The sequence below is a fragment of the Cupressus sempervirens genome, chromosome 4, assembly GCF_028749045.1.
Source record: "Cupressus sempervirens isolate cs-2001-9-10 chromosome 4, ASM2874904v1, whole genome shotgun sequence".
NCBI lineage: Eukaryota > Viridiplantae > Streptophyta > Pinopsida > Cupressales > Cupressaceae > Cupressus > Cupressus sempervirens.
Window position 1 is genome coordinate 798761304 of NC_143121.1, and position 24410 is coordinate 798785713.

A 24410-nucleotide genomic window follows, 5' to 3' on the forward strand; every position below is an offset into this window, starting at 1 on the left:
ATTCACATTTTCTTAGGATCTCCCATTTATATTATGTCCTTATTTAAGATACATAACATCCTTAGAGTGTCAATCACATTAATGGGCTACTTGTGAATTATCACCAAATGATTGCCCTAGTGTGTGAAAGATCCCTCCTCACCAAGGTAGTGTGTGTAATAATAATAAGTTGACCGTTTATGTAGTAGTTTCACCCAAAAGTTTTCTATACCTCCTTTTCATATGTCCTATCCATACTTGTGTTCACAAAATGATCAACATCCCCATTTTCATCATATGGACACAACTTACCATGTAGGCAAGCATCCTCTCAAAATCTTGAGAGCTACATCTAATAATGCATTGAGTGTCTAGTTTAGCATAGACCTTTTTTGTGGGTGTTGGTTACAATAGTTAAGTTGCCCTTAATTTCTAGAATATAAATTTTAAAGTTGTTGGGCCAGTTTTAAACCTAAAATAAATGTCAAAAATTTACCCATGTTATTCATCCACATCAATAGACTTGGAAAGATGTGCCACCTCATTTCCTATCCAATTCTAGATGTAGCAATAGTTGAGAAAATGGGTGTTGCACACCATGCATCACAATGTTTATAATTATAATATTATTTTTATTGGGTGTGTGTTGCACCTAGGATCACCTTATGGGATGTACAATATGTAGATTTTTTTTAGAATATTATTAGGCCCACTTGATGTTGTATTGTAATGTTACAATATTATATTATAATTTTTTAATATTAGGAAAAGTAAATAAATAAATTATAAATATTAAATATGGTGTCTCGGGCTAGATAGACATAGTTTTGATGTAATTCTACTTGGTGGTTATATGGAAAATTGTTTCTATAAAAGCAATTGGCAAGGATTGTTACATGTTTGTTCGCATGAAGTGCATGTTGATGGTTGGGTTTTTCTAAAGTTTTTATATATGTATTGTAATGTTGCACGCTGAATAGTACATGGATTATGGATGCTTTTGGAGACTAGATTTTTCCATGTGAAGGTTATCTTAGGGTATGCCATATGTCACATTTCCTTTCTATGCAGATTTAAAGTGTTTATTAACTTGATTTCTCATTTGGGTTGTGTGAAAATTATCATTATATGGCTACAAGTTTCCTTATAACGACTAATACCTCTGGGCCAGGATTGGTCCCGGAAACCCCATTGAAGTTAAACTTTCTCTATCTATATTGTAGACTTTTCATTTAATATTTTCTTGACTTCTTAGACTTCAAAGCCACCAACTCAATTTTAAAAAAAGAGTTATTTTCATTAAAAGTATATTTTTGTTTATTTAAAATTATTTTCTAAAATTTTAAGAGATTACTTCATAATTTTAATTTTTTAAATTTATATATGAAGCAACTGCTGTAGGCTTTCCCAAGAGACTAGCAATTTTATGTAAAATGTCTTCTTGCCAAAACTCTAAGGGGAGGCGAGGTAGACGAACTCAAACAGGGACTCGAGAAGGTATCTCATCAGCTAAATTAAAACTTATATGCCATGGTTTAATAAATAATCCAACCTAATTATAAAAATATGGGCAACCTTCAAAAACTCTATTTTGATCTACAATATTTGAGAAAATAACCATAAAATAGCTATTTACTGCAAGCATAATGTCCATATCTCCTTCAATTTGTCAAGAACGCCAGATCCCAACTTTAAGAGTGGACAAAGGAATACAAATACCAAGAAACTTACAGATTAGAGCATGTCTACTCCAATATGAGACATCTTCTTCTACCAAATTAGGAGGAATGACCAAAACTGGGCAATCCTAGGTTCTAGGAAGACACCCATTGACCTTCTTCATATTAGGGCTAGCACTCGTATAAAATGTGGGTGATTCTAGGTTCTAAGAAGACACCCATTGACCTTCTTCATATTAGGGCTAGCACTTGTATAAAATGTATCTACTTGTTGTGCATGCATGCTTGAAGAGGACCCATTATGGGCCTTGTCCATGTGAGAAAGATCCACAATTGATGCCATAGAAATATCTGTCATGCAAAGATTGAAGCCAGGAAAACAAACAAAAAATAGAGCAGCTGCCAGCAAACTGAAAAGGTCTCCATAGACACCAAACATAAATAAAATCCACTGCAATAAACAAAAAACTACTTTGATGTTGAAATGCTTCCACAGTGTTAGGAAAGCTACTTGCGGAAATGCCTTCCAAATGCCAATTTATAGGGGAAACCAAAAGGGTTTGAATCTACAGAGATGTATAGGAAAAATAAAGAACACAGAAAACAACAATAATGAGGGAAACCCTTTCGGGAAAAACCCACCAGCCAAGAACCAGAGTGTTGGCCTTTGTATTACAGTAACACATACATTACATACAAACAATAATGGACTTAAGCTCAAATCGTCTTTACAATCAACTTGACTACTACCACTATGACACTCTGTCCTTCAAGCTCATAGCCTTATCCCTCACAGCCTCTACAACAATACAACCATTATTGTTAACCACAGACTTAGCAACATTTTTGCCAGGCATTAGGCTTATCATCCCCTTAACGAATCTTGCATACATTTATACACTATGCAATTCGTTATGGAATCTAGTATGTCAACTGTTACGTTACATAACTAGTCAACCAATTCTACTTTACACCATAACTATCACTGTACTGTCCATCACTATTGTATTGTCTGACACCATGTACTATTTGTCACTGTCATACTATCTGGCACCGTGACACCACCGTACTGTCTGGTACCACCATGACTCCGGCACCACAAAACCACTGTATTGTCTGGCACCACAACACCATTGTACTATCTAGCACCATGACACTACCCTACTGTCTGGTACCACCACAACTCCAACACCATGACACCTCTGGCACCATGAAACCACCGTACTATCTAGCACCATGACTCTAGCACCATGACACCATTGTACTGTCTGACACCATGCTTCTACTTGACACCATGTTCATTCTCCACCGTACATGAGTCTCATAGTAGGAAGTAACCTTGCCGACCATGGGAAGTAACCTTCTTTTTGGTATGAGAACTCCTCTTCTATATTGTTCACTGTATAGTGAGTTTTTGTCGTACCGTGACTTTCTACCGTACAGTGAAATACCATACTTCATTATCCCAACAATCTCTCACTTGATGAAGTATGGAGTTACTCAACATGGCTAACATGAAAGTAGAATAAAAAATCCACATCTTTACCAAGGACCCATTGAATCCTCAAGATGTCAACATCTTCAGTCACATGAAGATAAACATTAAACATCTCTAAATAGTACTTTAGCAAATATGAAAAAATCCCTCTGTCATATCAGGATCTCACCTTCCACCATCTGCAATACTGAAGAAGATCGATCACCACATCACTGCCAACAACTCCCATTGAACTCTAGTGACGAGTTATACATGGCATGTATGTCACTACCATAAACTCCTACCAGACTGTAGTGTCGATTTGCACATGGCATCGTGACCCCCATCTTCCAATTAAAGATTGAATTATTTCAACCAGTCATCATCAAGATGACTGTTCAGCCAATGTAGCACCACTGACATCTTCACCGTCACTATCAAAACTCTCAGAACTAGAAGAACTCTCCACTTTCTTCTTCTTCTTCTTCTCTTTGCAATCCTTTCAGATATGACCAATTTGCCCGCAGTTCCAACACTTCACTTTGAACTTTTTCCCAGAAGATTCAGGCTCCATGTCCTTCTTGCTTTTGTCCTTCACTTTGCCTTGAGCAATGAGAGCCTCCTTAGCCACCTCAAAAGATTTTCTCTGCATCTCCTCTGACAGAAGTGCAACAACCACTTCATCCATTTTTAATTGGGTGGTAGTACTTCCAATGGCCATCACAAGATGATCCCATGAATTAGACAACGAGCACAATAGTAGCATGCAACACTCTTCTTCACTAACAAACACACCAATAGATGTCAATTGTGCAATCACCATATTGAATGCGTTTAAATAATTTTCCATAGTTGTTCCTTCATCCATCTTCAAGGAGTACAATTTCTTTCTTAGGAAGAGCTTGTTTACCAAGGATTTTCCCTGATAAATATCTCCTTTTTCAACAAAGAATCTGCAATTTTCTCCTCGTGAACATTCAAGAGAACAAAATCTGCAAGACATAGCCTTATTAGCCCTTTGGCCTTTCGATCTATTAAAGCCCAATCTTCTTGCTTCATGCCTGAAGGCTTGTTACCAGACACAACAACCCACAGATCTCGGTCTACCAACATATCCTCCACTTTAAGTTTCCATGACTCAAAATTTGTGCCATCAAATTTTTCAATCTCTATTCTCCCTAATGTACTCACCATTTCAATTTCCAGATGAACAATTTATAAACTCCCACCGGAACCAAATTGACACCAAATGACCAACCCTACCCAATACAACCAACTCTACCAACAAGGTGATGGTAATGGGTAATGGCTCTGATACCACTTGGTAGGAAAGCTACTTGCAGAAATGCCTTCCAAATGCCAATTTACAGGGGAAACCTAAAGGGTTCGAATCTACAGAGATGTATAGGAAAAATAAAGAACACAGAAAACAACAATAATGCACACAAGATATACAAGAGACCAAAATTTACGTGGGAAACCCTTTTGGGAAAAACCCACCAACCAAGAACTAGAGTGTTACCCTTTGTATTACAATAATGCATACATTACATACGAACAATAATGGACTTAGGCTCAGATCGTCTTTATAATCAACCTGACTACTACCACTATGACACTCTGTCCTTCAAGCTCACAGCCTTAGCCCTCACAGCCTCTACAGCAATACAACCATTACTGTCAACCACATACTTAGCAACATTTTTGCCAGGCATTAGGCTTATCCTCCCCTCAATGAATCTTGCATACATTTATACACTGCAATTCGTTATGGAATCTGGTATGTCAACTGTTACGTTACGTAACTGGTCAACCAATTTTGCTTCATACTATAACTATCACCGTATTGTCCGTCACCACTGTACTGTCTGACACCACGTACTATTTGTCACTGTTGTATTGTCCGACACCACGAATCCGGCACCATGACACCTCCAGCACCACGAAACCACCGTACTATTTGGCACCACGACTCCGACACCACGACACCATTGTACTGTCTGGTACCACCATGACTCCAGCACCATGACACCTCTAGCACCACGAAACCACCATATTGTCTAGCACCACGACACCATTGTACTGTCCGACACCATGCTTCTATCGGCATCGTGCTCATACTCCACCGTACATGACCGTAGGAAGTAACCTTGTCGACCGTGGGAAGTAACCTTCTTTTTAATACGGGAATTCCTCTTCCATACTGTTCACCGTACAATGACTTTCTGCCGTATGGTGACTTTCTACCGTACAGTGGAATACCGTACTTCATTATCCCAACACATAGAACCCCCATGCAAACTTGCAACCAAGCCAAGGCACTTCCATCTCTCTCTCTCAAATATATATATGAAAATTAATAGCATGAAACTTGGGATTTTTTAAAATCATGATAAATAAATAAAAACGAGTTTCGACAATATTTGAGAGCGAAGTGAAAGGAGTTTTTGGAATTAATGTGGCGCTGACTTAAAAGAGAGTTAGCTTTCGAGTACCCAGTTTCCAATTAATAAACAACAACGCGGGCCTATAGCTCAGTGGTAGAGCATCTGACTGCAGATCAGGCGGTCCCTGGTTCGAATCCGGGTGGGCCCTAAATCAGCTTACATTCAGCTGTTCAATTAGCAAAGTTGGCAGTCTAATTTGATCGTAAATTTTGTTTCCTATTTTATTCATAACACGCAAAAATTAGCAGAAGACAGTTCGTGACAAACCCAATTATAGTTGTTTTATTTGCATTGATTCCGTTATGAGATCTCTTCAACTGATGAGTTTGCAGTGATATAAATCTGATAGTTTTATTTGCATTCATCCGTTATGAGATCTGTTCAAGCGATGAGTTTGCAGTCATAAAAATTGACGTGTATAGGTCTATTAGTTCGCCACGGTGCAAATAGGCAATTCAGTCAGTCAATAATTTATAACTAGTTACGTGCAAGGGATACGCCAATAGATATTCGATTCAAAAGTTCATATGAAGCTTTACATAGAAAAATAAAAGTGTTGGCCTAGACGCATATCATTGTAGAAGTACATAGTGATATGCATTTTAGATGATTTAAAGTAGATAGTGTCCTACTATGATAGTTAAGAAATGATAAGTTACACAAGGAACAAAGATGTCAATACATTAAGACATACATATATGCAACAATTATTGTGGAGTACTTTTTTTAGATATTTGATGTCCCTTTTACAAACTCTTGTGTGTTGTTGTGTTAGTATGAAATCGTATATCCTTCTTCTAATTTTTGTGTGATGTACTTTTTAATGCAGATTTTAGATTATTACTGCTAATTGGATATTTATTTCCTACTGAATGATCTTATATTAGAGTGTGATTGGATTCTCTTGTTTGAGTGATTAATGTTATAAAATCAAAATAATACAAACAATATATAATAGGGTTGTGGAATATAATGTGTAGAGTGTGAAATATATTTAGAAAGAGAGTGAATATCTTTTTCAGGTTTCATTAACATGAGTTACAATCTAACTTGGTAAATATGATGCATGCTGAGCATCTAATATGTTATGGAGGAACAACTCAATTGATCTACATCTTAGGATATGTCAATTTTTCTAGATATCGTGAATATTGAGATGTAATATATTTTGTATATATATATTTTAATTATGTATATTTGTTTATGTTATATAGCTTTAACCACTTTTCTAAATTTTCAAAATTAGCAAATATTTCATATAACATCATGCTGAATTATATGTTGCTCTAAACCCTTAATTAGTAGCAAGACACAAAAACATCCGAAATATCTATATACAGATTTAAATTATAAAAGGGCAAATTTAACTGAAGTACTGAATTTTCTCCCATTGATGAGGGAGACATGCACACTGAGAATTTTGAGATCGTAGTTGTCTGGCTTGCAATTGACTATGTCATGCATCTACCTCTTAGTCACATTTATAGTTCAATCCACCCGGAGTTCACTATCCATGTCTAAAAGCTATATCCCACTAATGAATTTGCAGGTCAAGTCATTGTTCTGAATGTAATCATGGTTGTTGACTTGGAAGAATTTGAAGAAAATGAAAATTAATGACAGATGTCTCTCTAACTATGATCACCGACTTGAATGACCGCCATGTTTACATATACTTGAATCCTTGTGCATTTCGTCATCTCCCCACAATCTATCTGGATTGCATGTTTCTATCGTCCATGACAATTCCACTTGTCTGGTGTTGTTCAGCAGAAGAGAGAGATGCACTTACATAATTCTCAACTTAATCAAAGCTGCTCTATACACTTTCCAATCATGGAGAGGATTAAATTGCTCCAACTGGGGAATAGTTTCTTGTCACAGATCTTCATCTATTGTTTCCTTGGACTTTGCTAATGGTGTTCCATTGCCTGCGCCTTCCACTGTCAATGCCAGTTCAGCCTCTTTCCCGCATATCCACCCTTGAAAGAATCGATGTCCCACCTAATTCCTTGTCTGGGCCTATACCATTTTAACTCACCTTTCTCAGCAATTCTGGGATTGTTAAATATGGGCGCTTTCATTGTTAAATAACTTCAAACTTTCTCATGAAGATATTACAAATACAATTTTTCTCTCACATTTGTCATCAATCAATTCGGTAGAAAAGTATCTTATGGAGATTTTTTTTCAAAATTTATGTGTTGGACCTAATATTTCTTTTGCCCACTTTCCCTGTATCATTTGTTGATTTTGTTGATTTAGTCATATTTGCTTGCCCATTTTTCAGCTTCTCCAAATAATACTATTGTTTGTATGGCATGCTCAATCGCAACCACCCAACCATAGTGAGACGAATATGGCATGGGCTTTGTAGTTCAATATTCTTCATTCAACATGGGGAATATAATTACATGTAAAATTTTGAGCCTTGTATTTAACACCACCATTGAATCATCAATTATATACAATTGGGGAAGTCACAAACAAGTTCCCTTCAAATAAAGGTCACTAGAGGCTCAATACCAAGCTCCTATTTGTCATTTGAATTGATGGGAGAAAAAGTTCTTAAGTTTACGTTAAGATTGGGATTTCTTGTCCATTACCCTCTTAGATATTTTGAGGTTTTAATTTTTTAGAGCTTCTAAGATGTTAGCAATGGAGTGATAATGTTAGCAATGGAGCGCTAGAAGACAAAGAGTTTGTAGGAACATAGTTCATCTAGCAAAGGAGTATGTGAAAAAAATTGACAACACTATTACATTCAAGAATAATAGGTAGGTAGCGACTTACCTCAAGATTTTGAACAAAATCAAACTTTTTTAAAATCCAAAATTTAAAAAATTATAATAAAATCATAGGTTATATTACATAATTTACAATTTTAAAATTGTAAATAATTTTTAATTTACACATCAATTTTATTTTTAATTAATACATAAGTTTCAATATTACTATTTTAATTTAATTTTGTATATATATTTCTTATTTATAAAAAAATTATTTAATAACTTAAAAGATTTAAAAATATAAAAAATCTTGTTATTTTAAACTTAATTATTATTGAATGTTAGTTAAATAAACTATTTTTAAAGAGATATAGATTATGTTACATTTGAGAATGGAGGAAAAGGTTGGAAATGGAAGGATTTTAAGGACACGAATCTCCCACCTAAAGAAGAGGAAGATCTAAAAAGAACCTTATCAAACAAGAAAGCAACTTTCAATTTTGGCAAGGACAAATAGATGTGGGATGAAAGCAAGAATGGGGAGTACAACTCGAAGAAGGGGTATAAATTCTTCAAGTCTCTCCAGATTAGCACAAAGGACTCCCTCCCTACAACATTATGTTGGAATAAAGCTTGCCTGCCTAAGGAATTTTTTTTCACCTGGTTAGTTTTAAATAGGAAGGTCCTTACCTCAAAACGATTTAAGAAAATAGGATACCAAGACCCAAGTAGATTCCATTTATACAAAAAAGAGTAAGCATCCATTGACCACCTTTTTTTGCATTGCCCTTATTTGAGTTAATGTTGGAAATGACCCTATTCATAATTGGGGTGGGTATCAACATTTCCAATAACTATAACAGATATGCTACATGCTTGGCCCCTCCTTAGAAAGGATACTATTTATAGCTCTCTATGGAAATCTACAGCTTACATAGTCCAATGAGAATTATAAAAGGGACATAGTCAAATAATATTTCAGGATAAGAAGATGAATGTAGGACAACTTCTTATTCAAATTAAGACTTTTTTCATTGAGCTTACCAACAATTGGGTTTTGAATAAACAAAAGAAGGGAGCCTTAATGTTTCATTGGGATGAGAAAATGAGAGTAAAGTGGATAGGTCTAAAATTACCCCCATTTACAGGAGCAGGGGGGACTTCAAAAAGCAAACAAGAGATGTGCTATTGATAGCCAACCAAGGATGGATGGTTCAAACTCAATTTTGACAAAGCTTCAAGAGGGAATCCAGATGGAGCATGCATTAGTTATAGTATTCATAACTCAGAAGGCATGCAGATAGAAATGTTAGCAAGATATATAGGAATAGAAACTAATAATTGGGTAGAATTAACAACTTTATTTGAAGAAATAAAACTGTGTAAAACTCTTGGTTGTAGGAATGTGGAGATTGAAGGAGATTTTGCAATTGTAATAAATGCTATATGGAAAGGAGGATCCCTCATTAATTGGAGATTGGACTCAATTTTATCTAAAGCCCTCTCACTATGTTAGACCTTTGCCAATATCATAATCAATCATATATATTGGGAAGGAAATCAAAGAGCAGATGAATTAGATAATATAGCCATAAAAGAAGGTTTGACATAAGAAGTCAAAATTTCAATATAGGGACTCCATCTAAATTAGGGATGGTTTAGATTTTTTAGATTTTCAACCATAGTTTTCATCTCATTATCCCGAGGAAGATTCAAGGATCTTTCTTTAGCTTTTAAATATTTTTTTTCCTTTTTCTAAATTAACATTCATTTTGACACTTTCTCTTTTAGATCATAGTGAATGCCCTACAACCAATTAAAATAACTTATGTTTCAAATAGGGATTCATAAGCTATAATTTCATCACTACCAACTAACTCAAATGGATTTTTAAATTGGTCTAGAGATAAGTCAAATTGAGAGCCTTGTCAGTTTTCTTTCACTTATTTGCAGTCAAATTGTTGAATGAGAAAAGCTAGGAAGCTCACACATACATGTTGTCTAAGAATTCTTAATCATAACAATGGAGGATGAAATTAGCTAGATAATGCACCTTCCTGGAAGAGGTGCACTATGATTAATATTTTGATGAAGTCAATGTTTCTCATATACTCCATGCATTCCAAACTCTATGAACTATTTATTCATTAATGATAGGTAGTTTTCATTTTTGTTAAAACTATATTTGTAATTGTTTACTACCATTGAGTAGGTTCTACTTCTCACATCACTTATTTATAGGCATCTTGTTTGAATGATTAAATATCACATTGCATTGTAATTTTTTTTCTCATTTTGGTATTGAAGTAATTTTTTTATAAGTGTGGGGATAAAATATGAATTAAGAAAGTTGCCAAAAACATTGCATTCCTAGTTTATGGTGCAACAACTACAGGAAGATGCAATCTAGACTATGAAAGAGGCAAGATATCTCTACCATTTCTCATATGCATTGCACCAATATATAGAGGTACCTCCACTAACATCTCAAAGTATTGTCTTGAAGGCGACATGAATCTATATCCAACATTAATTTTTATCTCCAATTTTTTAAATATCACAACTTCTCAATGACATGGTTAGTATATTTCAAAGCAAGTGAATATGTGAAGGTGTGCATGAGGGTAATTTTATTTTTTAATTATATATGAAGGGTTCAAATTGGTTTTAATGGAGATGAGGAAATCAATTTTGAGTTTGGGCTCTTAGAGAAAACTACAAGATGCAAATGAAACAAAAAAGTGGATGGCTAAAGATCATAGAGCTACAACATTAATCGGTCTTGATTTATCAAATGCATATTTGCATCACATTTATTTATCAAAGAAATAGAAATACATGTGGTATAGGCTTATTTAGTTCTCAATCTTCTAGTGCCAAAATGTCCATAATTGGAAATTGTTCAATTTGAATATGAACGAAGTAGATAATATTGCTCAACATATAAGCATTTTATGTTCTCTTCTTAATCAACTTATTAGTGTAAACTCTAAAGTTGGTGATGATGATGCTAAGGAGATCTTATTGGGTAGTATGCCACCAAGTTTTGAACATTATTTTTCCATTAAAAAAAATGAATCCCATCTTCGAAACATTAATTTCTTCTCTAATTGATGAAGTAGAGATAATAAGGTCATCAAAATATTGAGGAATGTGCTTCAGTTGCTAGGATTTTTCTTAACATTTCAACTATATCATACAAACTAAAATGCATTATAGTCAAAAAAATGATACGTGTAGATAAATTTCATTCAGAAAGCTAAAGATTTCATTGATGGAAAGTTGAAGAAAAATATAACTTTCACTAAAACTGAAAGTGAAACACACTTTTTGGTTTTGCAATACATACAAATGACTCATCTAGTGATGACACTGCACTAACTGTTATAATGATTTAGAACAATTGGGGGGGGGGGAGGAGATGTACCAATTCAACTTTTACTAACTTCAAACAACTTAATCAATCTCATATACCCACTTGGTCTATATAACATATCATCAACAATTTAACATTTCATGCAATATCTTAACACAAACTCTCTCTCTCTACATGTGTGTGTGTGTGTGGACTTCTAGTAAATAAACTACTATAAAATATAGCATGCATAACAATAACATCCACACATGAAAATAACACTTTGACACCAAGATTTAACATGGAAATCCAATTTGGGAACTACCAAGTAACATGCTACCAATTTTTCACTCTTCTGAAGTGAGCTCGGTTAAAAGTCAACCCTCTTAAACGTAACCATGTTAAAGGATTTAATCACCCTATTAGGATTGACCTTGTTAGTGGACTTTGCATCATTCCATTAGAATGTCAGATTGATTAAAGGATTTACAAAATGACTATTAGGTCAACCTTGATTAAGGATTTTGACTAATACAATGGTTAGAATGTAACAATAGGTTTGATCTATAAAGTACAACTCACTTTGAAAATTCAGATCTCCATTCACTCAGCTCTTGGTTCATTGACTGGCCTCCATTGATATCTCTATCACTAATCTTCTTGGAATGTCCTCAAGCAATCACTTCTTCACCAAAATCTTCACACTTCACTTCTGTTGTTCTTCTCTTCACAACTTCTCCTTAAGATCACCAATCAACAATGAACCAACCTTAAAATTCATTCCTTATGAATCCTTAAATAAGTAATTTCAATCTTTTTCCACTTAGACATCATCATCCTTCCATCTTTATGTTCTCCTTCTTCTAGAAACTTCTGATCAAATCCTATCTATTTAGTTTAGATATACATGCACATGTACATGCTTGTCTTTTATACAAATTTTCATATACCAGGCATCAACTTCCCTGAATTTCTAGGATGAGCATGTCCTATCACAATAAATCAATGGTAAGAATGGGGAGATAATGTTCAGGTCCAATCCTAGCCATAGCCTAATTACTTGTCCTTAGAAGGAGGACATTATTTGACTTTTCACCCTTTTAAAAACCCATGAGTTTATCTTTGCCTGTGTTGTTTAATTTTGAGTTTTGGTCAGTTTGACATATGTTGGATGCTCATGGACGTAGTTGTATCATTATCATTCTTATTCATATCTCAAAGACTTATATTCAAGTTATGCATTTATGTTATCATGTATCTTGTATTATGATGTGCTTGTATCTATTCTCACATACCCTGTGACATGTGCAATGGATGTTATTCATTTGATGCATTTTCATTGTATTAGTTGTACTTATGCATTTGCTTATGAGATAATGTATATGTTATTTCCTTATGATTCATGAACATGTATTGAAGAATTAAACTGATTATTATAAACTTCTGACAACATGAATCAATGTGAAGGAACTCTTGAGGAATGGAAAACCGTATTTGTAATTTCTTATGTGTATTTGGTGTTCATATGTATGTCACTTCTACATTTTTATCTTCTATTGTTTATGTTGGAAATATAAGAGGAGCAACTAAGAGGGGATGGGGACCTCACTCTCTCACTCTGCGCACTGTGTTCCCGCTCTACACTCTACACTCTAGCCATGGGCCCTCCCTACATTTCCTTGGTGGATCCTGTGGCTATTGGGGCTACATATGCTAGATCAACTTCTTGTGGTGTGCATTCTGTGTTTAGGGTTGCTTTTGCTGCTGGTGGCAAAGCTACCTCTTTTGTAGATGTGGCAACTTTTGAAGCTAATGTCCATGGATTAGGGATTCTGTGTGTGGATCATTTGATCTTTACCTCGATTGTGAATCCTATCTTGGTTAGTAGTCCTATCCATTTGGTTTTGGATTATGATATTACCAATGAAATTGCTCTTATGGCTAAGGACTTCTCTAACTATTTTCAGATTTCATAGCTTCTATCCTTCCTTACATGCTCTTCATGCTTGGATATCTATGCACTAGGACACATTGATTTCTAAATCTATCCAAATTTACCTTGTGGCTAGGGGTTTTTTCATAGTAAAATTTGATGCTTCTGATGACAGGAGGGCTATTTTGTGTAGTTTCTTTAGCTAGGAGGATCATTACCCTCTATTGGCCAAACCTTAGCATGAGGGTTTTGATCCTGCAACAGAATCCTTTTCTCATATGCCTCTTTGGGTTAGGCTCCCTAATCTTCCCCTTCACCTATGGCTAGATTCAATCCTTGAAGTTGTGGGAGATGCCATTAGTGAATTCCAAATGGTGGACTCTAAATCATTTGATATCTTGCATCCTTATGGTGGTTGATATGTTGAAGGGACTACTTGAGAAAATCAAACACTAGTACATTTGCACTTGCTTTTCTACCAAAATTTTTGACCAAAGCTATGATTCCTTCTTCTTTTTGTTTCATTCATGTATTGGTCAAAAAATAAAAATTATATGCCTAATTTGGTCAAAATTTTGACCAACCTATGTTTTCCCAAGTTAAATTTTGATGAACTCAATGTTAGAAAAAAGTAAAATGTTTCATTCATTTGCGAGTAAAATAGAAAAAAAATCATTCATTTGCGGGTATGAGCATGGTTAGCAGCAAGATTGGGATTCATTCGCATCGAGTGGGCTTTTCTCATTTTGGCGGCTTTGTGCAGATGCAACTCCATACTCTTGGGCTCCCTGTAGGCCTAGGGTGAAGAATAGTAGGGGTAGAAAAGAACTACATTGACGTAGTCGAATCTGCCCCCCATACCCCCCACTATCAAATTCAATCTGCAACCTGCCACTCCCTCTGCATTCATGCATTGAAAAATATGAAATAAGAGTTCTATTTCATTTTTGGGTGTGGTTTTAGGTTCTTCAACTTGTTTGGAGATTCTCTTGTAGATTACACAAAAATCGTTTGATATGCCATCAAAATAAATTATTACCTCTACTTGGATAATGCAATAAAAACTAGAGTTTTGTTTCTCTGAAACATTTTATGGCTTTCAACCACCTCCATTATCCACAGCTATGAGCTCATTCTTCTAGCATTGACACCGATAGTTTAGGGTGAGCAATATCCCTTTTGGTATGTTCAACATCATTTTATTCAATGGAGAATCTTTGTTAATTTTCCCTATGTTTGTAGGTTTTCATTGTCTCTTTAATTAGAAGAAAAATGATTTAGATTAATTTGATCATTTCTTTGATTCATCTCTTACTAATAATTTTTGTGGGGATTTCAAATAGATAGATCTATGTCTAATGTGAATCACAGATTTAGCCAAAATGTTTAATTTAAATTATGGATTTTATTATACCAGTTTCCTCTCTATTTCAGTCATGGGATACTTGCAAGAATTTGGCCGTAATATTCTTTTTTATGGTAATATTAAGAGATTTATTTGTAATATTCCATTTTATGGTAATATCTTTCAAAGGTGTCTCTTGAGATTGACACATATTGGTGTTCTCTGTTTGGCTTGTGGGGATTTAATATTTGTTCAATTAAGAGTGCATGTCATTAGCTCACAAATATATACCCAAATCTAACATGAATCACATTCCACCTATTTTGCATTAGCATATTTTGCAATTGAAAGTTCTTTTTAGATATCAACATAAAATTTGGTATCTATTTCAAAAGAAAATATATGTGTGGTGGAAAAGTTGCACAAAAAGATGTATGGAGAGGGGAATGTGTAGAACTAATTAGGGTTGTGAAGAACGAATGTTGATTATGAAATGATGAGTTGGTAATGAATTATTTTTAAATGTGTGAAGCTTAAGCACTATAAGAAAGTTCTCAAATGGTGTCCAATTATGGTTGTTATACTTAATGTATAACAGATTCCAAAATGAATTGAAATTTCATTACCTAAAAAGGAAAGAAAGTTATAATCATATAAAATTTGGAAGAGTCAACCCTAATTTTATTAAATGTAGATGCATAAATACAAAAAAATTAAGGTGGTAACAGTGGATAAGACAAAAAGAACAACAAAGCCAACACATAGTCTTGAAGATAGAAGAGATCATTCTCAAAACCAAAACATGAACATAATAGAAGGTAAAAGTATATGGTTGGTGACATGGAGGAAGTAGAGAAATAGTTTATTACCAACACAGGGGTGATGATCACAAAGCATGGAAATTTCCAGTGGAAACTAAGGGCTAATAATAGGCAATATGAAGAGCAAACTAGTGATCTACAAGTTAATGAAAAACAACTGCAGAGGTGAAAACATAGATGAGTATGAAAATGAGGTAGTGAAAAAAGGTGATTGAGAAACTTTGAATTGTTGGAAGAATTTTTTGAAAAGAATATGCCATGTAGTTAAGATTACAAAAAATAATTGGTATTCTTAAACTCAAAGAGTTTGATGTAGGACAATTTTGGAAAGTGTTCAGATAATAGTTGTTTTGAAAAAAAACTTAGGCAAACAGTTTGAGAACTCATATTTCAAACTTGCAAATATCATGATTTAAGGTTGGGAGTTCTATTTGCAAAGAGTATTTTTCTTTTAAGTGCAACTTTTAGATCAATGTTATGAAGCTCAAATTGTATAAGTACAGTAAATAGGAGAATGGTCTCAGACAACATATGTTTCTTAATGAGCTATTTTTTATTGAGAAACTATTGTCTTTATGTAGTTGATTCAGATAATATGTCTTAATTGATAAGTAGAAGATTTTTCCACATCAAGTCAAATAATGATATTGCTATTAGGAATCAAGTGTGTAGTTTTTGAGTCAAACACACTGATCCATGTTTCATTAAGAACCCATCTCTCATGAGAATGAATGGAACAATTAGCACTCATTACATCTAGGTGATGCTCACAAAGGTTTAGGACTTCCCAAGAGGTCACCCATTCCAATACTACTCCAGCTCAAGTGTGCTTGAACATGGAGGTTCAAGCAATGTGGGCTTAACCCTGGAGGAAAATTCATGGTTATGTGTGCTTGAGCTAGAGTAGCACTGGGATAGGTGACCCCACTAGAAGTTTTGGTGCTTCAACTCTGTGAGCATCACTTAGATGCAATTAGTGTTAAAAATTTCATTCATTCTCATAAGAGATGGGTTCTTGTGAACCACTACTCAAGAATCATGTATGTGAGTTTGGCTCAAAAACTACAGAGTTAAATCATGATATCAATATCACAATGTGCTTTAAGTTACATGATTGATTGTGCTCTTTAATTCATGGTTGTTGTATCTTTTTGCATCAAACACTATGCTCATAGAAAAAACCGTGGTGAAATGATGCATCCATTTTTTAGTACTGCAAATTCTATAATTTTTAGGAAAGACGTTTTAATCCTAAGACACTATTTGGAAGTTGGTCGAGTATTGACTTCTTTTTATAAATTAGAACTCCTCAATGGACTCTTTCAAATAGACTTGGAAAAATAGCTTGCATCTATTACTCAACACTACAAACATGTATAACACAAATTTATGAGCCTCAACCATGGCATTCCCTATTTTTTTAATAGAAAAAACATACCACATACACTAGAGCTTTGAGGTTCAACAACAATCTTGAGTATTGTCATTATGGTGAAACTAAATTAAGGTTAATTTAATCAACATGAAAACAATTGAATCAAACTTCATACCTTCACTCATATTGTCATGCCCAAACTACGAGGGCAAGAAATTTTTTTTTTTTTGAATTAATAATTAAAATGCTCAAGTTTGATAAGGTTGAATCACATTTCTAGAAAAGATTCTCTTCATTACATCTTAAGTTACATATCTTGTGAAGGCATACATCGTTAGAGTGAAGCTCTTGTTATTAAAATAATATCAACGTTTATATCATTTCATATTAATCTTAAAACAATAGATTTAAATTTGCTCTATAACAATATATGAAAATTATTTAAATAACATTTTAAGTGAGTTCGTTCCAAATTATTTTGAAAATATCAGATCAAGAACTCATTAAAGGAAAAATATTACATCCACCCATACACCTATATAAACTATTAAGTTATGATCAATTATCAACCTATTAAAGTAAAACTAAATAATATTCAAAGACTAATTTATCATTGATATTAAAATTAACTAATCTTTTAACTACTCAATAAGTTATAACTTTCTAAGTTAATTAAATAGCTAAATTAATCTAAAAACTAAACTATCTAAATCTAATAATAAACTAGCCATAATTCTATCCTTAATTACATGATAATCAAATTTTAATGTAACTCTATAAAAATTTAAAGCAATAACTTTTAACAATAACTATTAAATAAACATAATAAAACACAACTAATCCTAAAGATGAAACTAAAACTATAACTTAAATAAAAATAAAACTAATTAACTAAAACATGTTAGCAACTAAATTAATAATTAACTTATAACTTTGATAATTTAAACTAATTACTAAAATAAACTAACCTTCTTAACTAACAATACTATTAACAAAATCAAAACACAATATAAAAACTAACTAACATAACATAACTTTAACACTAATACTAACAACTAATACTATTTTAAATCAACTTAACACTACAATTAAAAACTTAATATTAAATTAAACTAACTTAAAACTAACATGCTAAATCTAAAATAACTTACAATTTAAATAAAATAAACTAACTAAAAAACATAAACTATCCTAACACTAACCCTATTACTAACACGTAACATCTAACCTAACACCTAACTTAAAACTAACTACCCCTATACTAACTCTACCCCCTATGCCCACTTGCTCCTTGACAAGGACTGGCACGCTGATTGGGTGCACCATGGGCCAGTGCCCCTACCTATGAGGTATAGGCAAATCCCTAAGGTGGTGACCTAGGGTGAAAGGCTTGCAAAACAAAAAAATAAACAATGTCTGTTAAATGCCATCCCATCCATACTTTGAGATGAGCGCACCAAGATTTGAAGGAAAAAGGTGTGGGTGATGTCACCCTAAGTTAATGCATTGACTATGCTGCTTTTTTTTTAATAAAAAAAACAAAACTCGATCAAGTTCATCTCCTAAAATTTGACGCCTAAACAAGAAGATGGAGGTAAAGCATTTATGTTATAAAGTTTTATAGGTAGCAAAATAGATATTTTAGGGTATTTTAAAAATGTTTAAAGTCAATTTTGGAATTTTTACATCTATTTATAAATTGATTAAATTATATTGATATTTTCAAACAGAATATAAAAAGAATCTTTAAAAGATTCTCTATTGTCCAAGATCATATAATTGTTTCTCCCATACAAAAGACAGAGAGTTTTTACTCTCTTGAAACACTTTTTTTTTTTTTGAAAATTTTTCTAAGTATAGATTTACAAGGCAATGTATTGTGTGTTTTTTTTTTTGGTCTATATTTTAAGGTGTATTTTTTTTGAGTAGATTTAAAACATTGATACCATAGTTTGAGTTACATTAACACCATAATCATTTGTTCTCTTATAAAACTTGAATTGAAATATATCAACCTTAGCCATTAATTTCTTTCCTTAACATAATTTCATTTTAGAACATATAAGGAAAACTTAAAATTTTTGCCTAATTAAACCATCAACTTATTTCATCCTATTTTTGATGTGCATTCATCTAAATTAAATTTATGATTAAATCACATGATAACCAAATTATACTCAACACCAATTTTATTGGCAAACCTGATTCAAAGGCTCAGCCAGGAAAGAACCAGGAAGAAAACTCGGCGTCGTTGCCATTACAACAAGGTTTTGAGATACAAATTACATAGGATTTCAATCCTAAATTACAACACTTAAATTAAATTTCCTTCATGACCCTCATCAAGGGTTCCATATCAAATTCTGCAACACATTTCTATGAACCGTGGAGGAAACAAAATCTGATCAGGTGACAACAAGCATGACCAAGAACAATTCAAACATGCAAATTCATACAAGGTTTTCACAATAGGATTCACAATGAATCAAAACTAGGGAAAGGTGGATTTTTCCAATAGGAGATGTCAGACACAACACCAAACCAGGTGCCCAATCAGGGCTATAAATCAAGAACTTTCGTTCTTCCATTCTTACATGCCAAAACTCATACGTGGTTTGTGTTGACAGGTAGGGGCCCATAACACCCTACCCTCTCTCCCTCTTCTCGTCCTAAGAAGAGACTCTACATTGTTGGAGAAATTGACCACTTCTACCCTCTCCAAGGGTGAGTAATGTCAAAACACCCATGAAAAAAAATCTCAAAATTCAAACATAAACAAGAAAGGAAATCATTCAAAAAACATGGTTTTCAAATCTTCCCAACATACCCATAATCATACAAGCATTCCAACATCAACAAGGTAGCATGAGCATGAAACAAGAATGAAATATAAATAAGGGAGAAAAAAAATTCCTACCTTCACAAAGAGGTAATGGCAATGAAAAAGTTTGAGTAGAGCTTTCCCCTTCCTTGCTTCAATCTTCCAAGACTCCTCTCTAAATCTAGAGATTGGGTAACAACCTCAACTAGACCAAGAAGGGCCTCTAAATAAGCCTCAAACTCAACCACCAAAATGATCAATAACTTCTCCCACCCACCTACAAATCTAGAAGCTCCTAACTCAACCCACACTATGGTTAATCACTAAGTGGAGGTGAGGTGAGGCAACTCATGATAACCACTTGCAATTTTCGCACAAAGGTAAAATGAGACTTTTTGAGTGATCTCAAAAGTCAATAAAAGGGGCTTAGGGGTTGGAAAAGACTCCCAACCCATACCCATACCCCTTGGGTATAAATATTTCATGTTTTAAAGCCTTAGGAATAGGTTTAGAGCCAAACAAAAGCTAATAATTAAATAGAACCATCTAACAACTCAAAAATATAGATTAAGCACTAATCCGGATTAAGGATGACTATACTCGATTAAGAACCAAATTAGCAAAAAGACACTAACTTAGTCTAACTTAGGTCCAAAGGTTACATAGCTAACCCTAAACAGCATGCTAAAGAGCATACACAATTCACGAGTGTCAAGTGACACTATAAGAACACCATTTATGAACATTAACATTTACTGGTCACAGAAAGATACATACATACATCTCACAATTAAAATACTTGAATTACAAATAACAAGGTTTCCAAAATTAGCACATAGAGATCAGTTTTGTTCCTCCGTCGATTTCCTCGACTAAAATATTTGCACACTCATTGCACACATCAGTAGTCCCAAAAATCACATGTACATATGTATATATACGTATCAGGAATCACATAAATTAAAACATCCATCTATAACAAAATTAGGATTACTCTTATCCTATTCAATTCTTAACCATTTAAAATATCTTAAACCAAAATGTTAGTCCTACCTTTTATTTAATTCATCAACATACATATACATAAAACATTAAATGACGAACATCAAATATCTGGAAGTAACATCACACAGCATGAAATAATATAATATGCTCTAAGCATCAGATAATGTCTCAACATCTCGAGTTGTGAGTATCAAAATAGTAGTGTAACAACTAAGGCTATGAAGGGTCGGGGCGAGGCCTCACACATATGCCTGAATAGGCTTAAGAAACAATAAAAAAAAAAATGCTGAAAACTGTAGCAATGTCTGATAAGTATTCTTTGATGATTCATTGGGTTGCATTCTAGTTGTCAAAATGGGTGGGGATTTTGTTGAAACAAGGTTTGAGTGCTCAATTTATTTTGAACCCTACTGAAATTCATTTATTTGAGATCAAAAAACTAAAATAACACAATGCTAAGAGTGTGTTATCAATTTTCCCATCAAGCTAATAGTAAGGCACTGAAATTAAGTACATAATCAACTTTGGTATAGGCTTGCAAAATTTACTGCCATCCATTATTCAACACAAAAAATAAATATAACCCGGAATTATCAACCTCAATGTTGGCATTTTCTATTCAATAGAACAAATATGCCCCAAACACTAGAGCTCTAAGAAACTCTTGTCATAATCTTGACCTTTGATTCAACTTGTTTTGTTTATATCAACAATAATTTATAAACATAAAAAATCATAACTTCAAAATTTTCTTAAATTTATTTTTAACTCCAACATCATATCTTCACTAATAAGCTATGGGTGATACTGTGTCCCACATTTACTGAATTAGCTTCACTAAAAATACAAATAATAAACACCATGACTAGAGCAAGTCTTAAAAATACTTCATTACTTTAATGATTCATTAGGTTCCATTCTAGTGAAAATAATAGAAAATTTATTTACAATAGCAAAGACTAAGGTTCAAATTCAAGTTAAGAGCCTTTCATGTCGATATGGCTTGTGGATGTACCTCAAGGATTGGTTTTCAATCAATACTCAACGGATTGGTTTTCTTCTAACTCAACTTATAAAAGACGTGGGCAAACAATCAATACTCAATCAATACTTATTGTCACTGCATTGAATGATTAATTTTTTGGTTTTGCATTGGTAAGGCAATATAATCAAATCCATCAACTAGTGAGGTTTGGAAAAGATGTGGGCAGGAAAGAGCAACATTAGGAGAAAACAAAGAGGTAATAATGTATATTTTATATATTTATGAACCAACTTGTCTCTTAGCTATAACATAGCAATGCCATTACTCAATTTACTTTTTAAAACAAAATACAAAAGTTTTGGGTCCTTTCTGGAGAGATTGGAGATGGAGTAATATGATGCCCTCCTAGTGCCATGTGACTAAAACTAAAAGCCTATACAACAAGTTTCAGCACAAGTGTCCCATCTTCTTGAATTGAACAATGATTTAGGTACTCAAGATTGAGGATTGATGGTTGGTTATGTGTGAATATTTTGACATGAATTCAAGTTTAAAATTGAGTAAGAAAGGGCTCCTTGATGTGATGTCTATTATTGCAAAAAATAGTTGATGTTTCTCCATGCTTCTTGTATAGAAAAAAAATTACTCAATTCTTTTGGATAGTAGTGGGATGACAAATTCATAACTAGTGGAGATTCTATTGCTCACTTCTATTTGGCAAGAATTCTCAAGTGCGAGACATTTTATAAGTAATTAATTTTTATCATGAGCTACATTGTAAAATTTTTGAGCAGCATCCTATTTTTTTGGTTGAAACAAGATAAGTTGTTTATATTCATATTGCTTAAGTATTCACTAGATGACTCACATATCTACCTACAATCTTAGGCATCTCGTTAACATAGGCCAAAATGAGCTTCCACATATCAAAAACAAGGATGGATATGTCATAGATATTACTAAAACAAATAAAAAACATTTGTAAGAAGATAAAAGATGGACCTTACCTCTAATTAGTTGGTCCAAAAAAATCTTCTCTTTACTTTTTTCTTCATGAAAATGCATGTTTTCTAGGCTTTACCATGGGTACATAGGGTTTGTCCTCTAGGCAGTGAATTTGCCCAGCTATGTCTTAGTTGTACCTAGAACAAACCTATAGTGCTGGGTATATATTTTGGCATACCCAGTAGGGGCCAGAAATAGGCAAAGGCTATAACATAAGCCATTGTAAATTCTAAGTATCATTGAACATTATTCCAATTTCTTTCTCCTAGGTGGGTGTGTTCTTGCTTGTCTTAAATTATATTTTTCCATGAGGCTTAATTCATTCACGATCCTATTTTTAGCTTCCCACTCTAATAATTTGCTCCTTAATTTACCAATATACCTGCTTTATTAACCTTTCTACAAGTATTTAATACCTATTCCTTGCAATTTGCTATTTTATTTTTTCCCTTAGTCTTCTCAATGGAAGTGATTTGAAAAACATTGTTGTTCTTAGTAAACATGCTCTTGGTCCTAGAATTTGTTGTTCTATTTGGAGGTTGACCTAAGCTATGGGACCTTTCAAGTTCAAACCCTACTTTCTAACAAAGTCACAACTATGAGTTGAAATTACAAGAGCTTTCAACTAGATTGCCACTTTATTTAACAAGGGGAAAATATTAACTAAACCTTAGGTGTGAAAAGGAAAGTGACTATTACAAACTTAACTTCTAAACAACCAAAAAGAAGAGTAAGTATGATTGATTTCCACTGGCTTCTTTCTTGTGTTGAATGATGTCTAGATTGCGGACTAGATAGAATCTCAAAGGGAACTCTCTAAATTTTTGAGATTCAATTTCATCAAAGTGGCCTCCAATGAAAAGAGGAGGGGATTATTAGTAGATTGGAGGAGAAACACAAGTTTGACATCTTAATTTAAAACTTATGAATGAAAATAGGACACATGCCATGTACCACTTTTTATGATAGAAAATGAAGTTGTGGGATTGGGAAGGTTCCCTTCTCAACTAATGGGATAGGCCCTTCATTACTTTCTTGCTACTATATTCCATCTACATGCCCTAGATCTCTACAGAAAGGGTCACTAGGAATCTCGCCCTTTATATACTACACAAAAACAAAAAAGAAAATGAAGGGAGGGAGCAAGCATTGGACTTAATGAAATAGATTTTTGCCAATTTAGTGAAATGAGAACAATACTACAATATTGGAACCATGGACCTGAAAGTTTGAACTAATGATCTTAGATACTTGATCATTGTTTTGCCATGAAAATTGCTTTTAAGGATGAAGCTTTCCTCACAAAACATATACAAAACATAAAAGTGATAAATCTAATATTATTGTTTTGTTAGAGCATCTTCTAAATCTGTGATACTACATAAGTATAGTTGACTTATGTCCTCACTCCTCACATTTCTATGTCTAGTTGTAGGAACTGAAAGAGCAATGTG

At 33.6% G+C, this 24410-nt stretch overlaps 1 non-coding gene across 1 annotated transcript; it reads left to right on the plus strand.

Moving 5' to 3' along the window:
- Positions 1-5658: 5658 nt before the first annotated feature.
- Positions 5659-5730, plus strand: TRNAC-GCA (transfer RNA cysteine (anticodon GCA)). Its single transcript has one exon. It is a non-coding gene; the product is annotated as a tRNA-Cys (tRNA).
- Positions 5731-24410: the final 18680 nt, after the last annotated feature.